This window comes from Lissotriton helveticus, chromosome 10, assembly GCF_964261635.1.
Source record: "Lissotriton helveticus chromosome 10, aLisHel1.1, whole genome shotgun sequence".
In the NCBI taxonomy this organism is placed as follows: domain Eukaryota; kingdom Metazoa; phylum Chordata; class Amphibia; order Caudata; family Salamandridae; genus Lissotriton; species Lissotriton helveticus.
Window position 1 is genome coordinate 427,953,204 of NC_136071.1, and position 21,040 is coordinate 427,974,243.

Genomic DNA, 21,040 nt, shown 5'->3' on the forward strand with positions numbered 1-21,040 from the left:
TTCACCCTGTCAAACCTGTTACTGTAAAGCGCTCTGCTACCTTCGGGTCTTGTTAGCGCTATAGAAAACTTCTAAATAAAAAATAAATAATAATAATAGATAGATAGATAGATAGATAGATAGATAGATAGATAGATAGATAGATAGATAGATAGATAGATAGATAGATAGATAGATAGATAGATAGATAGATAGATAGATAGATAGATAGGTAGATAGGAATGCTTTACTGTAAATGATTTGGACCTTGCACATGGTACACCCTTCGTCGAATAGCTGTACGTTGTCTAATTGCTCTACCAACAGGGTCAAGAAGATGAAGTCTATTTCTCACTCTCCATCTTTGAATTCTTAGTCCTCTACTTCTCAAGCTTCCACATGCATAACTTTCTCCCGAATCAGGTGTTGAACTTAGAATGTTTATGATTTGTTGATCAAACTCTGCATCACTTATATTGGTAAATCTGTTTTCAGAAAATGTGCACAAACCCATTTCAACTCTTCGTCTGTAAAGAGTTGAGGAACTTATGTTCAAACATGATGCAATCGATGTCCATGAAAATCCAAACTCCCATAGGTACTCCATATTTTCTTTTGAAACAAGAAACCTGCAGAAACAGAATTAAAATAGACATTAAAAATCCAGTTGCAAAACAGTGCAACTAATAATAAAATTGAACTTACCTTGGCCTTCCTACACATTGATTTGCGGCAGGTGTATGGAAATTACTTGCAGAAACAGTTGACAAACTGGTGATCTTGTTTTCAATGTTTGTAATTGAAACAGAAGTGAGCCTACACAACTCTTCCAAAATGAAGCTCACAGTGATGGTCGCACTTCCAGAAAGATTGTAGGCCGTTAATATGGCAATTAACATTTCCAAATGGCTCTCCAGTTTTCTCTGCAGGTGTTCCAAACAGTTAATATCAACACACAACAAAGCTCTACCTAAAGCAAAAAAGCATGATTTTAAAGAAGTGAGATAGTCCACAAGATCATCTGATAGTGCATCATTTAAGAAACAAGCAAGCAAAATGAGCAAAAAAACTAAATGTAGAGGCATTTATTAAAGTCATGCTCACTAAGGGCTAAAAACTCAAGGACTGAGCATTTTCAGAAGTTGGTTTTCCTGTTTGACTTGTCCTGCATTTTGATTGGGCCACAATGTCATGTGCCTTCCAGTGCTACTGAATCAGCCACCTCAGTAATATGTATTTATTTAGGCAGTTGTTGGTTAACTGTAGCAGTTCCTTTTATTTTATGTGCATATCATATTTAATCATAGGACGTCATAGTCGATTAGGTGAACTACACATTACTTTCAGTCCATACTATAATCATGTCAGTCAAGATTGTATTTACTTCATTTGACTTTATTATTTTTGTGGAGTGTGATATACTAATTCTAAGATGTGTCAAACTGATTTTAATGTAGGTCATAATAATTTCAAAATATGTCATACCCATTTCCAATTAGGTAATATTTATTTCAATGCATCCTATTTAATAAGTGTCATGTGAATCTTAAACCAGGCCATATTCATCCAACCCTAGATCATATTATTTGAACAGTCATTTGAAAAAGTGTCACATTCAATGTAATACGTGCCATATCGATTCCAATGGATGTTGTATTTGGTTCAAAGCTTCTCATATGTATATAAGTGTGGGCCATATTCATGTAAATGCACATCAAATTCATTTTAACTGCAATCATATTTATATTAACATGTGTCATATTCAGCTCAGTATTAGTGATATTCATTTTGACACTAGTCATATTTATTTCAAATGATCTTTTATTCATTTGAGAATCTGTCATATTCATTTGAACATGGCTTGTATTCATTGCTGTATGTCTGACATTCACTTCATGTGTGTCACAGTCATTTTAAAGAGTGTCAAATTCAATGTAATATGTGCCATATTTGTTCCAGTGTGGCTCAAATTCATTTCAGCACCACTGTATGTCATTTCAATAAGATTTATATTCACGTTAGTGCTTGTTGTATTCTTTTTACAGACAGTCATATTCCTTTCAGCGTAGTTGCTATACATCTCGGTTTATCTTATATTCAATTCAATGTATATTATTCATATTGTCCAATAGATAGTATGTTTATTCAGCCATGTTTCATTGATTCTAATACATGTTGTATTCAGTTTGAAGCTTCGTATATTAATTTTTGTGTGGGCCATATTCATTTAAATTCCACACCAAATGTATTTCAACTGGAATCATATTTATATTAACGTGTCATATTCAGTTCAGTGTTAGTCATATTCATTCTAACACTAGTCATAATTATTTCCCCTTATCTTGTATTCGTTTGAACATGTGTCATATTCATTTGAACATGGCTTGTATTCATTGCTGAGTGTCTGACATTCATTTTATGTGTGTCACAGTAACTTGAAAAAGTGTCATATTCAATGTCATATGTGCCATATCGATTCTAATGGATGTTGTATTCAGTTCAAAGCTTCTCATATTCATATCAGTGTGGGCCATATTCATTTTAATGCACATCAAATTAATTTCAAATGCAATCATATTTATATTAAGATGTGCCATATTTATCTCAGTGTTAGTGATATTCATTTGACACTAGTCATATTTATTTCAAATGATCTTTTATTCATTTGAACATGTCGTATTCATTTGAACAGTGCGTGTATTCATTGCTGTATGTCTGACATTCACTTCATGTGTCACAGTCATTTTAAAGAGTGTCAATTTCAATTTAATATGTGCCATATTTGTTCCAGTGTGGATCGGATTCATTTCAGCACCGGTGTATATAATTTCAATAAAATGTATATTTATGTTAGTTCTTGTTGTATTCTTTTCACCAACAGTCATATTCCTTTCAGCATAGTTGCTATACATCTCGGTTTATCTTATATCCAATTCAAAGTATATTATTCATATTGTCCGATAGATACTATGTTTATTATGCCATGTTTCATTGATTCCAATGCATGTTAGATTCAGTTTGAAGCTTCTCATATTCATTTCAGTGTGGGCCATATTCATTTTAATTCCACACCAAATTTATTTCAACTGGAATCATATTTATATTAACGTGTCCTATTCAGTTAAGTGTTAGTCATATTAATTCTGACACTAGTCATAATTATTTCACCTTATGTTGTATTCATTTGAACATGTGTCTTATTCATTTGAACGTGGCTTGTATTCATTGCTGTATCTCTGACATTCATTTCATGTGTGTCACAGTCATTTTAAAACGTGTCAGATTCAATTTAATATGTGTCATATTCGTTCTGATGTAGATCATATTCATTCCATCACCATTCTATATCATTTCATTAAGGTTTATTTTCATTTGAGATCTTGTTGTATTCTTTTCAGCAACAGTCATATTCATTTCAGCGTAGCTGCTATGCATCTTGGTATACCTTTTATCCAATTCGAAATGTGTGGTATTCCTATTGTCCACTAAGTAGTATATTCACTCTACCATGTTTCATATTTGTTTAGACACATGTTACATTCATTCTGGTGTGTGTCAAATTTATTTTGGAGCACTCCATGCATTTCAGGAGGTGACTTATATGGGGATCTGTAATTTTGACATGAACGGCTTCCCATACTCTGGGAGCCCAGCGGGAATGGAATATCCATCATGCTGGAACAGTGGACTTTCGGCTGCGCACAGGCAAGACAATTGTCCCCCAATTATCGACTCCGCCTTATTCACTTTAAATATCTACATAGACTGAATAGGTTACATGAATGGCTTTATAAAATTGATCTGAAGGAGGATGCGGGCTGCCAGCGTTGCAGGTGCTCTGATTTGACCTTACCCCATCTCGCATGGAAATGCCCAGGCATTCACCAGTACTGGGCAACCATCTTTGAGGCCATCAATAATATGGTTGACAATCGAATAGAGTGATCCCCCCTAGTCGAACTGCTGGGATATGTGAAGGGTCTGCCGGCAGACAGTAGGCAACCGTCTGCCATGCTTCTGTTGCTTGCCAGTAGAAGTGTTACGATGTGCTGGGGTAGACGCCGGGTTCCATATTGAGAGGACTAGCTGAAGGATGCGAGTTCTGCCAGGGGCCGCTATCAGCCTACTGGGATCTTATGCATACCTAGACCCTGCCCAGACATATATGGGAACCACTGCAGGCTTACTTGCGGAATATGCGTGGAGGTAGGGGCCCCCACTGGTATTGTACTGGACACACAGACTGGACAATAATCTAGATCACTGCACTGCACATCTGACAAGACGAGAGGAGACCGGCCAATGCCCCCTCCCCACTGCCGCCTAGCCCCCTCCCTTTGTTATTCTTGGTTATATACTCCATCTCTGTGGTGCATCAGTCAGTCATGCACACGAGCATTTTTAGTCCTATGTTCCTGTTCTAGTCTGAGACTGGAAAGGTTCAGACTGTAGAATGCATGACTTTCTAAATGTGCTCCTTTTCACCAACTCCTAGGTTCCTGGAAACACACGATATGTATGCTATCTATGTCTGCTACGGCACAGATATGCTCAATAAAAAATATTCACATTTTTAAAGAACATTTATTGTGTTCTCTATCTCTCAATTTCTGATGCATATGTGGATACATAGACAGAAAAACGAAATAAAGATGTATTGATAATAAGAACAATAATGCAGTCTAACCTGAAAGCACTGGGTTTTGGAAGTCCAAGCAAGTATCAATTTATTTCTTCAGCACATGAAACAAAATCCCAACAAATTGATGAAGTTGAAACTGAACTAGAGTCCTTCTGTTCACTGTACTGTGACAATTTATAATATTAGAATATCATCGACAGAATATTGTCTGACATACATTCTGTGTCCTTAAACATTGATTACAAAAATATTGGCTCATTGAAGTTGATAACTGAAATCTACACCAAATGGGACTATATTTTTGTACCCGCCATTTAGAGCAATGTTTCTGTCAGACTGGATTTTTTTATACGATTTTCCTACATCTAACTTGTGACATTTATTTTTTGTATACATGTATTTGTTCACACTCGGTATTAGTTCAAAATTAACCATTAACAACACCCCATTTGAGATACCTCTATTTCTTTCAACAGAACCAGAACTTTATATTTACTTATCTCCCATGTTTGGTATATTCTCATAAAAGCTTTAATGGTATTTTCATCTCATTAAAAATGCACACCTGTAAATTAGTCAATTGTTTTGATCAATGTATCATGCTTACCTATGCCGGAGGTTACTATATTTGACCACCATGCCCACAGGGCAGCAGGACCACTGACATGCCTGATAGAACAAGGACATTTGATACCATTTGCACCCTCCAAAACAGCAGTGCTCACTACACCCGTATCCATCACCGTCTTCCTATAGGCTGCTGGGACTCAATCCCTAAGACAGCAAAGGTGAGTTATACTGCTAACACCTGCTGAGAACCTGCTTTGCATAGCAAGACACCGATTCCATGTGCCTGTGCTGCAATGAGATACTTAGTGTCGGTGAAGGAAACTGTGTAAGACATAAATAAATGTAAATGTAGTAGTACTTGTATAGCACACGTATCACCCCATGGGGCATCTCGGTACTTGTACGAATACCGCTGAGGAACCCTTCCTGGCCTTTCCGGTGAGGTGCCCACTCCTGGGCACCCCCAAGGTGAAGCCAGGCAATCTAAGCATTGTAGGGGCCGTTGTGGAGATTAAGCAAGCTATTGCCCCGAGTTGCAGAGTGGGACCCATGGATTAGAATAGGCACCGAGGCAAGAATTATCAGGTCTGAGGAAATTGAGCCCAAGACGCGCTGAGGTGGGAATTGAACCCTGGTCCCGGGATAGACCTCTGCATCAGGGTCTGCCGCTCTAACCATTGAGCCACACTTCTCCACATTGTGTGGCTTAGCCCTGCCTGAAGCTGAAGAGCCAAGAAACCCTCTCAACAAGGCACTCCAAGTGTGACGAACAGGACGAGAGGCAGACGGCCTGGTAGAACCTGCACAACTCAGTTCCAAGGCTAATCTGTGACCAAATATTCAAAGGGAACCCCATGACAGGTTGCATCACTGTTGTGAGCCCCTTTGTCCAATAGACATGATACGAATGCATGGTTTTGCGAAAGGCATCCCATGAGGTTGCCTGTCACCGCTATAAGTCCCTTGCACCTCACAACGTGAGACCAGTGTAGGACTCTGTATGACTACGGAAGGGTCACCCTGTGTGGTGGTAAGTCACCCATGTGAGTCTCGTGCATTCCCTAAATGATGAAAGAAAGCTGTAAAGAAACACTGTCTCCCCTGCAACCTGCAGCTGTCATCCAGGCCAGTGCAACTCAAGTGTAAATTAAAATTCAAATTCAAAAAAGTCTTTATTTCGATAAACATATCATAAAAGACTATGCATTAAAAACTATACATATTAGAAAATCTCTGCCTGTTGCACTTTCCAATCATGATCTTCTGATAGTCCTGAATGCTCACATCACTGAAGGCCGACCAAACATCACTTTGTCCGTATGCATTCCAAAACACTACTCACTGTGACTCCCCTTTCGCTATGCTGACTTGTGGCATCTGACATCTAAGAGTCTGTGACCTCCTCCAGATGTTCCTTGACACTCGAAAGAGTCTTCAAAGCAATACAATATGTATGCATCAGTGCCCTAAGAAAAACGCACTTTGAGCTCAAATATAACCTATGTTAAATTCTGAGCACTGGCAGAGGTAGCATCCACAACCTGGCTATGGAGAAGGTGGCCACGCTGTCTACTTCAGCTGCAAGGTGAGCCAAGAGGGTGGACAAGAATGGGTAGGGATACTGAGAAGGACATAAGAGAGGTCAAATGAATGTACGCAGAAATGGGACCGCAGCTGCATCAGGGGAAGGGTTGAGGGGAACTCAGTAACTCAGAACTCAGTAAAGTAATGATGAGGAGAGCAGTAGGGTTGATAGAGCGAAAGAGTAAGTTCAGGCGAACGTCAAACAAGTGATCCGAAGAGCTGCAGAGAAGTATGGGAGCAAGCAGGACAAAACTCTCTATTTGAACATTTTGTTGCTTCCCCGTGAAATGGATCCAAACACAGAAGAAGCCCATGAGTGGTGCGCGTGCGCCACTGCGAGCCATGGCCTATTGGTGTCTATTACGCGCATCAAGCGCGTAATAGACACCAATAGGCCATGGGAGGAGCAATGCGCCCGACTCAGGCCAATTGCATGCAGTCTTTTAGAATAAGACGCACGCAAAGGCCAATGGGGTAGCTGAAAAGGAAACGCACGAGCGGGTGCGATTTCTAGGTCAGCTTAGATTCCCCGTTTTTCACCTACAAAATGTCACGCACTGTAGTGCAACACAGGCGCGAGACCTAAAAATACTGGGGTCGAGGGATGTGACAAACAGTACCAGCTCTGTAAAGTGGCAGGCATCACAAGTGGCACTAACACATTTCAATGCTCGCTCTCGCATCACCGCATTGAAATGCATTGTCTTCATTTACAGCTCCTCGCTTCCCCTCAGAATTGTCTGAGGTTTTCTTAGCGTGATGGTGTGATTTCTGAAGAATCTTGATGTTGTGAGCATTAGGACCTTCGCAGTTCTGACGACCAAACAGGGATTAGGTAAGCTGCTGGGAGGTGTTAAGGTGTGCAACGGATACGAGGGAGCCGCCCGACGCATAAGTGCTCATTTGCGTCGACGCCATGGCACAGGGAATCCCTCTGGTGCGGGCACCAGAGGGATTTCCTTTACCCCCCAACAGCTTCAGGAGCTGGGGAAGAGCTTACCCAGCTCCTGAGGCCCCCCTCCTGGTTTCCCTGAAATGACGATCAGCGCCCACGTCATGCTGAGGTCATTTCAGTGAAACCGAAACTGAAATAAGCCAAGAGGCTCATTTCAGTTTCACTTTCTACGTGCTCAGGGGGCTATCTCTGCCCCCTGGACACGTAGAAAGTCAGGAGAGGTATCGTTGGAAAGGGAAGAATCTCCCCTTTCCAATGGTACCCCTCCCCAGTGGATACCTGCCTGGGAATTGCACCAAGAAGGGCGATCCCCAGGCAGGGATCCACCCACTAGGCACCAGGGAGGGAGAGCAGGCCCTTTGGCAAGAGCCTTTGCCCCCCCAATAAATTTGGCTAAATTCAGTCTTTCTGCCCCCCCGGGGGCTGATGGGGGCGATAGCCCCCAATCTGCCCTCCAGGGGGGGCAGAAAGCCCACTAGACAGCAGGGATTTCTTTTGGGCATTTTCAATTAGCGTGGGGGCTGCCCAAAACGGGCATGCCAATGCCCCCAACCCCTGAAAAAAAATTACAGCCTTTCTGCCCCTCCTGGGCCAGAAAGCCCACTAGAAACCAGGGATATCTTTTGGCAAGTACAATCAGGGATGGGGGCTGCCCAAAACGGGCATGCCAATCCACCCACCCCCACAATAAATACAGCCTTTCTGCCCCCCCCCCCCCCCGGGAGGCAGATGGGGCTGTAGCCCCCAATCTGCCCCGCCGGGGGGAGCAAAAAGCCCTCTAGACGCTAGGGTTTCTTTTGCCAATTTTAGTAGGGGTGGGGGCTGCCAAAAATAGGCAAGCCAATGCCGCCACCAACCGCAAAAATTACAGTCTTTCTGCCCCCCCCCCCGAAAGGGGGCAGAAAGCCCACTAGAAACCAGGGATTTTTTTTTTGTATTCATGTAGGTGTGGGGGCTGCCCAAAATGGGCATGACAATACCCCCAACCCCCAAAAGAAATTCCAGTCTTTCTTCCCCCCGTTGGGACAGATGGGGTGGTTGCACCTGATCTGCCCCCCTGGGGGGACCAGAAAGCCCACTAGGCGCCATTGTTTACGCTGGCTTTTTTTATGTGTGGGGGTGGGAGCTGCCCAGAATGGGCATACCAATGCCCCCACCCCCCAAAAAAAGTAGCCACTGTCTTTCTGCCCCCCTTGGGGGCATATTGTGGCAAAGCCCCACCCACGATCCCCCCCCCCCCCAGGGCGGCAGAAGGCCCACCAGGCACACTTGTTTTAGCAATGTGCCTACCTGTGGATGTTGGTCCCTAGCGCAGCCGACACATAGGGAAACCTAGCAAACCTGTACATTTTTTACAACTAAAAACCATGGGTAATAATTGATGGGGTGACGTGTATGGCTCTCACCATGGTCTGTAACCAAGAATCCCTTGCAAACCTTAAACTTTCTCAAAAACACAAATTTTCCTCACATTTTTGTGATGGAAAGTTCTGGAATCTGCATGGATCCACAAAATTCCACCCACCCGCATTACCCAAAGTCTTCTGAGGAAAAATGGTACCTCACTTATGTGGGTAGGCCTTGTGCCGGTGACAGGAAATGGCCCAAAATGCAACGTGGACACACCACATTTTCTTAGTGAAAACACCCTTTTATTTGCAAAGTACCTAGCTGTAGATTTTGAACCCTAGCTCTGCCAGCACTTAGGGAAAACCAGTAAATCTATACATTTTTTTAAACTAGACACCCAGGGGAATATAGGATGGGGTGACTTGTCTGGCTCTCACCAGGTTCTGTTACCGAGAATCCCTTGCAAACCTCAAACTTTGTAAAAACAAAACACATTTTCCTCATATTTTTGTGGTGGAAAGTTCTCGAATCTGTGTGGATCCATGAAATTCCACCCACCCCGTATTCCCCAAAGTCTTCCAAGAAAAATGGTACCACACTTTTGTGGGTAGGCCTAGTGCCCGCGACAGGAAACAGCCCAAAACGCAACGTGGACACACCACATTTTCACAGTGAAAACTGACCCTTTTTTTGCACAGTGCCTAACCCTTGCTCTGCTGGCACCTAGAGAAACCTAGCAAACCTATACATTTTTAGCAATTGGTAGGTAGGTAGGTTTTCCTAAATGGCTGCTTACCCTGGGACCAAGAATGCAGATGCCCCATATGTATCTGAAAATGACCTGGTTTTGCAAGGGTGGTAACATGAGTTTTAGTTCCTGGCTTGGTGGCCATCTTGGGAAACCTACCAAACCCACACATTTCTGAAAACTAGACACCCAGGGGAGTCAGCGAGGTTTGGCTTGCATGAATCCCCCAACAGTTTCCTACCAATAAAGCCCTGCAAACCTCAAATTTAGCAGAAAAAACACATTTTCCACATATTTTTGGGTGTAATCACCGTGCCGGCACAAATGTGCTCCCCCACAGCGTTCCCCTCAGACTCCTGAGTAAAATGAAACCTCACTTGCCAGGCATTCCTTCTCAATGGTTGGATAGTTTTTCTCACAGAGGAACAGTTTGCGACTGATGAAGGCGACTGGTCGTTCAACCCCATTCTCTGTCTCTTGGGAAAGTACAGCACCCAGACCTGTGTCGGAGGCATCAGTTTGGGAGATGAATGGAAATTTGAAATTGGGAGATACCAGCACATGGCTGGATGTAATGGTTTGTTTTAGTTCATAGAAAGCCTGGAGGGCCTGTGAGGGAGGTGATAGGAAGTCCCTTTCTTGAACTCCCTTCCGGAGCAGATCGGTTAAGGGTGCGGCTATATGAGAATAATGGGGGATGAACCTGTGATAGTACCCACGCAACCCCAGGAATGCCCGGACCCATTTCTTTGTTGTGGGAAACGGTGTATCGGTGATGGCTTTGACTTTATCATGTTGGGGCTCAATTAGTCCATCTCCTAAGAGATAGCCTAGATATCGGACTTTCTGATATGCTACTCTGGATTTTTGGGAGTTAACGTGTAATCCAGCAGTCGGGAGGGCCTGAAGAATGTTCTGGCAATGTATCAGATGATGTTCCCAGTTAGGACTATAGATAATGATCTCATCGAGGTAGGCGGATGCGTACCCCTGATGTTCTCTTACGACAACGTCCAGGAGACGCTGAAAAGTGGTGGGTGTGCCATGTAGGCCAAAGGGTAGAACAGTAAACTCATAAAGGTCAGATGGTGTAGAGAAGGCTGTTTTGTGTTGGTCCTGTGGGGAAAGGTGAACTTGCCAATATCCTTTGATCAAGTCCAAGGTTGTAATGTATTTGGCTTCACCCAGTTGCTCGACTAGTTCGTCTACCCTTGGTAGGGATTTTTTTGTTGGCACACTTCACATTCCTGACAATATTTGGCTATTTGTGCGTATATACCTGGCCAATAAAAATGTTCCAGAATAGTCTGGCTAGTTTTCTGCACCCCTGTAGGGCCTGCTAGGAGATGAGTATGTGCGAAAAACATAACCTGTTCTCTAAAGCTTTGTGGTACCAAGAGCTGTGTGGGACCCTTCGAACTGCCTTTTCTGTATAGCAGATCGTTTTCCTTTAGGAAAGCGGGGTACGTGGTGATAGGAAGGGATGCCTGCTGCCATGCTACTTGGAGTGTAGGGTCGTTTCTTTGGGCATAACAGAAATTCTTATCCCCCTGCAACAGAGCCTGGGTGATTAAAACAGGGGCATTGTTGGTATATTTTTTAACTTTTTTGCTAAGGAACTTCATGAACTCAGGATGGTCAATTCCTAATACGAGTTTCTCAGGTAAATTCGGTAAGACCCCTACGATAGCCTGGAGATCCCTCCCATCGGGCATCCTGACTGTTATTAAGGCTGCTGGGTGGGGTTTAATGTCCCCATGCACGCACCTAATGGGTATCTGGCATTGGGCTATAACATTCTCTGGTTTGATCAAGGACCTCTGTATGACTGATTGTCTGCACCCAGAGTCCAGGAGAGCCCTAATGTGTACCCCGTCAATGACCAGACTTACATAGAAACCTGTGCCCATTTCCTCGGTGTACATGACATGTCATGGAAGATAGCTGACGTCCCTAAGTTCGTCAGTGTTCCGTTTCTGGGGGCACAAGCGAGCTATATGTCCCCAGGTACCGCAATCAAAACACTGAGGTCCTTTTATAGTAGGCACTGTGGTTTTAGATGGACGTACTTTAGCGACTTCTACCGTGGGTCTACTGAATTTCTTATCTTGTTTCCCAGTCGCGGGACGTTGTTTATTCTCGCCTTCCCATATGGAAGTTCTCGCCTGAGCCCTAGAATAGGTAGTGGCCATCTCCACGGTTTGTTCCACAGAAAGGCTAGTGTTGTTTTAACCATCTCTGGGTGGGGTAAGGCAGGGCTTCTAAGAACTGCTCGAGGTAGATAAAGGACATTATTTCTTCTTTTGTATGTTCTTGGGGTTTAAGCTATTTGTCAGTGGCAGTTTTCCATTTGGGGAAGAGAGTTTTTGGTGTATCCCCAGGGTTGCCCTTCTCTTTTCTGAAACGAACCCGGTAAGCTTCAGCATCAAGTCCCAGGTGGTCCAGGATGACCTCTTTTATGTCTTTGTAAGTGGCAGACCCTATAGGATTGGCCGCCTGGTAAGCAGCCTGGGCTTCTCCTGTTAATAGAGGAGCCAAGAAAAAGGGCCACTCATTTTCAGGCCAGCCTGATGCCCGGGCAGCTCATTCAAAGTTCAGAAGGAAAGAGGCCGGGTCATCCCCGGTGACACTTTTGCAGGACAATGTTCGGAAAGGAAGACGAAGACCCTTGATGTAGGGGTTTTATGGTGGACTCTTCCTATCGATCTGACAATTTGTATAGTCCTTCCATTTGCTGGTTCATAGTTGTGCTGAAAAGCTCTCTATCCGCTTGTGCCGACAACATGTGTCTCTCAAGGGCCCACTCTAGTTTTGTCTGACTGGCGATAAGTTGATGGAGGAGTTTCTCCATTTTGTTTCTTACAATGGACTGAATCCCACTTCTAACACCATATGTGGGTAATCAGCCGGAGACGGACACAAGGAGTGGGGTTAGGTAGGCATTTATTCAATCTTTTTGGGTTCAAAAACAAAAAGAAGTAGAGACAGCTTGTCTAGCTTTGTAGTTCCTTATCGTCAGGCGTATGTGGTTATGCTTCTATTGGCTCGTCCTCCGCTTCCGGTCAGTTGAGGTCGGGTTACCTTAAAGAAAATAAAGGAAAGATGAACAACCGTCACTCTGGCGTTCTGTATCACACGTGTGGTATGGGGAAAAGGACTGAGGGAAGAACACCCGAACTGCCACCAATGCCGCACGAGACGTTTGAGTAAAAAAAAAAAGAAGAACACAAAAACGCCCGTCTTGGGGTCAAAGTCTCAGGGTTCTCCTCCCCCCCGGGTTATGGTCAGTTACGGGAGACCCCTTACGGAACCAACCCCGCACTTGAGCACGTACCTCTGGGAGCCACGCTCCTCCGTGAGCGTGGCTGGCGTTCCAGTGGTACCGGATCGGGTCCGGCTCCCTTTCACTAGATCTCCCTTGACGGCTTTGTTGAGGCTCTCCGTATTGCAGCGGGGCTTGGTCAGCATCTTCCCTCTGTTCCTTGGTTTCACTCCGGCTCCTTCTCAGCTCGTAGCATCCATAGTCCCAATACGTGACGTCTTTCTCGTTCTCCTCATTGGTTAAGAAGGCTGCCTCCTCGTCGTCTAGTGATTCCATAGGCGCATGTGACTCTGTCACGTGGGGCGCCTGCTTCTGCAGGAAGTGTGAAGGAATTGTGTTAAAGGGACTGCTACAATCCCGACCAAATGTATCCCGTGGTGACAGAAAGAAAAGCACAGGGAGACGTAAGGAGGTAGCTGATCATCCTCCTCCTCTCCCATCAGGTCCCAGGTGGGCATATCATGACACATGATTTGGAGATTCTTTTGAACAGAGCTGCTGTTCACAGGAGATCCGGTCTTTGTTGAAGGCAGTCCGTGGTCCCAGGGGTTATGGAGGTGGCTGGCTTCAGGACAAGGCGACTTTTGATGCAGGATCTCTGGAAACTGCAGTCGAGCCGGTAGGGCTGAGGTTAAGTCAGTTCTTCTCAGCAGTCTCCTCTGCTGGATGTCTTCTGTTGTGCCATATCCGATGTCCACTCAGTGATGTTTAGGATGTAATCATTCTCGAACTTAGCCATAATTATATTGGCATAAGCCGGGGCTCCAGAAAAGCCCATTGATGTTCCTGTTAGTTGGAAAATAACTGTGGTGTAGACAGAAGTGTAAGAGTTTTAACAGAACCACTTTATCCATCTCAATATCTAGCATTTTGAGTAGAGCCCATTCCACCGATTCAAGTCCTGCCTCGTGTGGAATTGAAGTGAATAGGGCAGTTACATCTATTGTGCACATGCACCAGTGGTCCTGTATGTATGGTTGAATTGTTTGTAGTTTTTGTAGAAAATCAGTGGTGTCCCGTGTGTACGTGCACCATTGTTTACCAAATTTTTGTAAATAGTAGTCACAATGGGTCGAAGAGTGATCCACACCCTGATACGATTGGTCGAAATGAGGGTCAACCGGGTTCTTGTGAATTTTGGGTTTCATGTATATTTGGGGTCTTCTTGGGTTGCTGGTTGTCAGGTATAATTTACATTGTGTATCAATATGACCCTTTTCCTCTGCTTCACTCAGTAGATTTTGTAAGATAGTTTTCAGTTGTGTTGTAGGGTCATTGTCAAGTGGCATGTAAGTTGCATTATCCAAAACATGTTCATTCACCTTGTTGTTGTAATAGTGAGTGTCCATCATAATAAGGGCTCCGTCTTTTTCAGCTAGTTTAAATGTAAGGGATGCATTATTAGCTATTGATCTTATAAGTTTTCTCTCATGTTCAGTGATGTTGCTGTGTTTTTTTTCTTGTAATTTATTTTCGTTAAATCCTCCCTTACGAGATCCACGAATGCATCCAACATTTTGTGAGAGATAGGTGCTTGAGAATGGCTCTGTGGTTTGAATCTTGTGATCTTATCATCTAAGTTTTCATCACACAAGAACACAGATACTAGTGAACCATTTATTATTTGGAACCTTGTGTTTAATCTAACCAAAAAATGTTAAAAAACAATTGTTTTGTTTAGGAACAGTGCGAATCACACACAAGCATTCATTCCTGCTTTAACTAATCTATTTGAGCCTGCTGGGTCAATACAGGCAGTGGGTCAGCACCCTTTTGATTAAACAGATTACTAAAGAAGAAGCTTTAGAAACAGGCAGTGCATCTCCTATTCCTACATTTACATACACACAAATGTGTTCCATGTCGACTTCACTTTTCCCTACAACAAAACATGCAACCTACAATGGCAGTGTGTGTGTGTTAAGGTACAGGATCTCTAAGGGTGGCACAGTAGGTGCTGCAGCCCTTATAGGACTTCCCTGGTTACAGTTCCCTTGGTACCCATGGTACCTTTTACAAGGGACTTACATGTGGCCAGAGAGGTGCCAATTGGGGGTACAAAGGTACAGTTTGGGGAAAGAACACAGGCCCTGGGAACCTGATTGGAAGGGACCCTGGGCACATCAAGTCAAAGTGCATCAGAAATCTGGCAAAAAGTGGGGGGTTACTGCAACAGAAATCTAGCTTCCTACAGGTACCCAACATTTTTATTATGTTTCCTTTTGACTTCATTGTTGTACCATTATCTTGTAAAATGTGAATAAAAGCTGTGTTTTAGTAAGGGAGAAGATGTGTTGTGATCTTATCTCGTGCGCCAGCATCATGTGAGTTCAGGAGTTATGGGTTGCGTGGATTCCACTATGGTCAGTTGAATGTTGGCTGGCTGGAGGGAAGCCATGCAACCGACAGGCCTTAAATAAATCTTATCTTATTGAAGGATTGCGTTTGCGGCGCTTTGTTTACCACAATGTGTTTTGTAGCACCAGGCGCAGGTGGTTAAGAGGGCCTCCTCCTGGCCCCCAGTGAGTCCTACCACCAGTAGTTCACTTTTGCTGCTGCAGTTATGTCCCATTTGAAGTCAGAGGAAGAAAAGTAAACATCAAGCTCCCTGGAATACGGAGCCTGACATTTCCCCTCTTTAAATGCACAACAAATGTGACCAGATGAAAACAAGAATTAGAGGCCTGTTTATAGGACGAATACAGTAAACATGGTTTGGGCAATAGAAGGGACGAATTCGAGCTGGCCAAGTCAAAAAGGAAGATCATGCTAGGGTGATTCTGAAGTCATCCGATGACTTCAGCCAGGTTATTCCTGCAATTATCTGTGGAAGTCATCTGAAGCCATCCTGAAGTATGCCCACAGGGCAGAATATTTAAATGAGATGACTTTATCCAGAGTCATCAGAGAAACTACTCCAGGATTAGTGCCCGATTACTTCAGTGGAAAAGATGTGATGATCTTGTACTACTGCAGGATGATACCATGATGATTTCAGGAGTAGTCTGAATTACTCCAGGATGGGTTCCTGATTATTTAATTGGAATATATGTGATGATGCCTTACCACTGCAGGATGATTCCAGAATGATTTCAGGATTAGTCTGGATTACTCCAGGATACTCCTATGGGTATTTCAGGATGGGGTTGTATTAGTACAGAATGATATTGTGATGACTTCAGAATGAGGCAGTAGTACTCAAGGATGATCCCAAAATATCTTTAGAATGGGACTACTAACCGATGATGACTTCATGATGGGGATGTATTACCTTAGGATTGGTTCTGGCTGTATTACTTACAGCATGACTATTTCAATATGCGGATGTATTGATAATATATCTGGAAGAGTAACGTGTATACCGTTGTACAAAAGAAGTTAGGAAATCTGTAGGTTTTTTTTTTTGATTTTTTAAAAACCTTTATTAACATTCGTGCACAGGTACACAGCTTTGCGCCTACAACCATAATATGGCCAGCAGCATGTTACCGCAGTTGTTGAGCATCAATGTGTGATTGATAATGAATAACAAATTAACACATCAAGCCGCCTACAAACACTTCGGGCCGGCCGCGTATTGGACTAGTTTCAGTATATCTATAATAGCAGAGAAGGCAAAAACAAAAACAAAAAATACAGAGATCTCACAAGGACAGATATGTAATCAATAAATCAGATGTGCAGTCCACGTAATTAACGTGCAACATTAATCATTCCCTCATTGCTTAGCATACGTCAGACATGTACGCCTCAGTTACGTCTGCAGTGTGTTTGTGCAACCCAATACGTGGAGATATATTTCCGTTGCAACAGGATAGGCAAAAGTTACCTGTAGCGTGTATTACCGTGGCTGAGTGACCTCTCAAGGTGTGTCGTGTGCGTATTGCACATGTCTGGGAGAGTGTTGTTCCTGCGCTCATGTACTGTATAGGTATCCTCTCCTACCTAGATCTTAGCTAATGCCCTCGCAATGTAACCCTCAGATCTGCCCAGTGCAGGCCGTATGAGAGGGGTGTTAGATTCCCTAGCGGTTCCACAATGTAAATGTGGCAAGTATCAGCAGGAGATGGTGATTATGTAGGGGTATGTCTTCCCTCTAGGTCTGGCAGGGCGCTATCAGTCATCTGTGTCGCCGTCCGTATCAAGTATGTGTGTAGTGGGCCCCAGATATCCGCCGGCCTAGATGTCATTGATTGCATTTCCGAGTATATTCCATATTGCTCCTGACAGTACACCATGTCTTGCACCCACTCCTTAAATTTGGGGGCGTGCCCTCTCCCCCACCTGCACGCCAGTCGTCTTTTGGCCAATAGTAGTGCTACATTAGTGAATTTCCTGCTACTCCTCGGAATCTGCGCCGTGTAGCCCAGTAAAAACATAAGAGGGTCAATCTCTATCGTGCTATCTGTCATGAGCTCTAGCGCCTCATGGATCTGCCCCCAGTATATTCTCACTTGCGGACACTCCCATGCCAGATGCATGAAGCCAGCACCAGGTTGCTTACATCGTTCACAACAATCTGAGTCTGTAAGATGAAATCTATATTTTTGAGCCGGGGTGTAATACATTCTATGTAAAAATTTATAATGGATTATTTTGAAACGGCAACTTGACATCAAAGTCCCTGCAAGTCCACAGCAGTACTCCCACTGCTCATCGGTCACCTCACTGCCAAAATCTGCAGCCCAATGCGCCCTGGCTGTACCCTCCACTGCCGGCATATTACCACGAATGCTGCTGTATATGCTAGACACCAAGTGTGTGCCATCCGCGCTGTTCAGAACCACATTAAGAGGAGCCGTGCATGGTGGTTCTTTGGGGTAATCTGGGAACACTGTTTTCATTCCTTCTCGCAGTCGGATATAATAGAACACCTCCAACGGGCTAGGGGGTTGTTCACCGAAGAATTGCTCCCGAGAGCGGAATACTCCTCCAGGAAATAAGTCACCCCATGTACCTATATTAAGCCAGCGACACATATTGCGGAAGCACACTTCTTGAAATAAAGCCATCTGAGGGGGGTAGGAAAGAGGCATTCGGGGCGCGTAGAGCATCGGTACCCGCAGTCAACCCCCTATCCTCTGCCATGCTTCTACCGTGCATGTCACTGTGGTGGGCGGGGTGTCAAGAACCCCAGCAGGACCATAGACGATACCAGTTAACGGCAACGGATGAGCAATCCAGTCCTCAACCGCTATCTGCGGCATAAAGCTAGCAGGTTTCATCCAGTGATATAAATAGTGCGCCTGTGCACTCAGGTAATATGTCTCAAAGTCTGGTATGCCAAAGCCTCCCATGTCGTAAGGTTGCGCCATGACAGCCCATTTGAGTTGTGCCTGTCTACCCCCCCCCCCACACCAACCGAATCAGTTCAGACTTCAAGGTCTTAAAAAAGAAGGACCCTGGATAGTATGGTATGTTGAGAAAATAATAAAGGAAGGAAATCTGTAGTTTTTTTGTTAGTTTGCAGAGCAGATTACTCCAACAAAAACAACCATTGGTAAACGCATTAGGTTTCACCTATGTGATCAATAATAGGCTGCTTTTTGTTGTGAGTTGTAGGTTGCTGAGTAGTTGTACAATATAAGTTACAGAAACTGTTAACGTGTTATGACTCATTTATGTACAAAAAGGCAAAATATTGTGCTGTTACTAGTGGTTTAGTGCTGGTAAGCAATAGCAAACTTTTGAAAAAGGAAAGAGGGAAATAATAGAATTAAATGATGTAATAGCAATATTATGTGTTTAGTAAAGTTCTGACAACTTTTGGGCCCGGTGCCACTGCACCTGCTGCACCAGTCAAATCATGCCCCTAATGCCTGCAAGGTAACATCACTTGTGACTGCTTATTTAGTAGTTAAACACAGCAATATTTGATGTTAGAGGAGTTCTGACAACTTTTAGCCCCAGTGCCACTGGACCTGCTGGACCATTCAAATCATGACCCTATTGCCGGTAAGGTAGCTGCACTTGTGACTGCCTGTTTAGTAGTAAAATATTGCAATATTTGGTGTTTGAAGGGGTTCCTAGAGCTTTGGAACCCGGTGTCACTGCACCTGCTGTACCATTGAAATGATGACCCTGTTGCCTGCAAGCTAACTGCACTTGTGGTTGCCTCTTTAGGAATAACATATAGCAATACTTGGTGTTTAGTAGGGTGCCTGGAGCTTTTCGTCCTGATGACATTGCACATGCTGCACTATTGAAATCGTGGCCCTAGTGCTTGCTAGATAACAGCACGTGTGACTGCCTGTTTAGTAATAAAATATAGCAATATTTGGTGTTTAGTGGAGTTATGACAACTTTTGGCCCTGGTGGCACTGCACCTGCTGAACTACTTGAATCAAGCCCCTTTCACATGCAAGGTAACTGCAATTGTGACTGCCTATTTAATTTTAAATGTTAGCAATACTCTGGGTTTAGTGGAGTCCCTGGAGCTTTTGGCACCGGTGCCACTGCACCTGCTGCACCGTTCAAATCAAGTCCCTTTTAACTACAAGGTAACTGCAATTGTGGCTGCCTTTTAAGTAGTAAAATATAGCATAGTTCTTATGTATTAACTTTATTTTTTAACATCCAGTCTTTATTACATTATTTAGAATATGATCATAATGATCAAATAGCTTAAGTTGAAAAAAATCAATCACATAATGTCTACGAAGTGCAAAGAAAAGTACTGGAGGCATGAATAGGAAATGCCACAAACGTTCTAAGGATAAAGCATCTGGTTTACCCAACTAAATAATAACAAGCATTGGCATAGCCAATAGGTCTCGCCTTTGGGAACTTATAAGTGTTTAGCCAGAGATATTGACTTTACCTATGTCTTTAAGCTGTGCTGTACAGATTCTGCAGCATGCTGAAAAGTTATAATAAAGAAGTGGCAGAGGCATTTTTGTTACCTTAGATATGACTAAAAAAGCATTATGTACAACTGAACGACCATATTAAAAAAAGTATTAAAAATAATGTCTTGAGTTTCTTTTGTCCTTTCAATGCTGGCAACTTGTATCTGCCTGTCCCAATGGTTATTTGTCGTGTTTTTTTTTGGTTATGGGGCATAAATAACAGGAGGGTGAAGGACAGTCAGTTAGTGAGAGAGTCAGTCAGTGAGAGTGTCAGTGAGAGTGAGAGAGTCTGTCAGTCAGTGAGAGTCAGTCAGCCAGTGAGAGTGAGTCAGTCAGTCAGTGAGAGTCAGTCAGCCAGTGAGAGAGAGTGAGTCAGCCAGTGAGAGTCAGTCAGTTAGTGAGTCAGTGAGAGTCAGTCGGTCAGTGAGAGTCAGTCAGTGAGAGTCAGTCAGTCAGTGAGAGTCAGTCAGTGACAGTGTCAATCAGTGAGAGTGTCAGTCAGTGAGAGTGTCAGTCAGTGAGTGAGAGTGAATGAGAGTGAGTCAGTCAGTGAGATAGTCAGTCTTTTAGCGAGAGTCAGTCAGTCTTTTAGCGAGAGTCAGTCAGTCTTTTAGCGAGAGTCAGTCAGTCTTTTTTGCGAGAGTCAGTCAGTCTTTTAGCAAGAGTCAGTCAGTCTTTCAGCGAGAGAGTCAGTCTTTCAGCGAGTGTCAGTCTTTCAGCGAGAGAGTCAGTCTTTCAGCGAGAGTCAGTCTTTCAGCGAGAGAGTCAGTCTTTCAGCGAGAGAGTCAGTCTTTCAGCGAGAGAGTCAGTTTCACTGGAGCAATGTGATGCTGAAGGAGAAGCCGCCTCGACCTTGCATCACCTCTCTGAAATAAGGCGCCTCTTTCACCGGCCGACATGACTGGAGGTTCCCGCCTTTAAAACCGGAGATGAGGCAGCCCAGAAGTTTGAAGATGGGAAGCCACAGCTCTTTCTTCAATCGCATCAATCCATACTGGGGAGGTTCAGAAATGCGCCTCCCTCCCACCCTCCTGCAAGCATG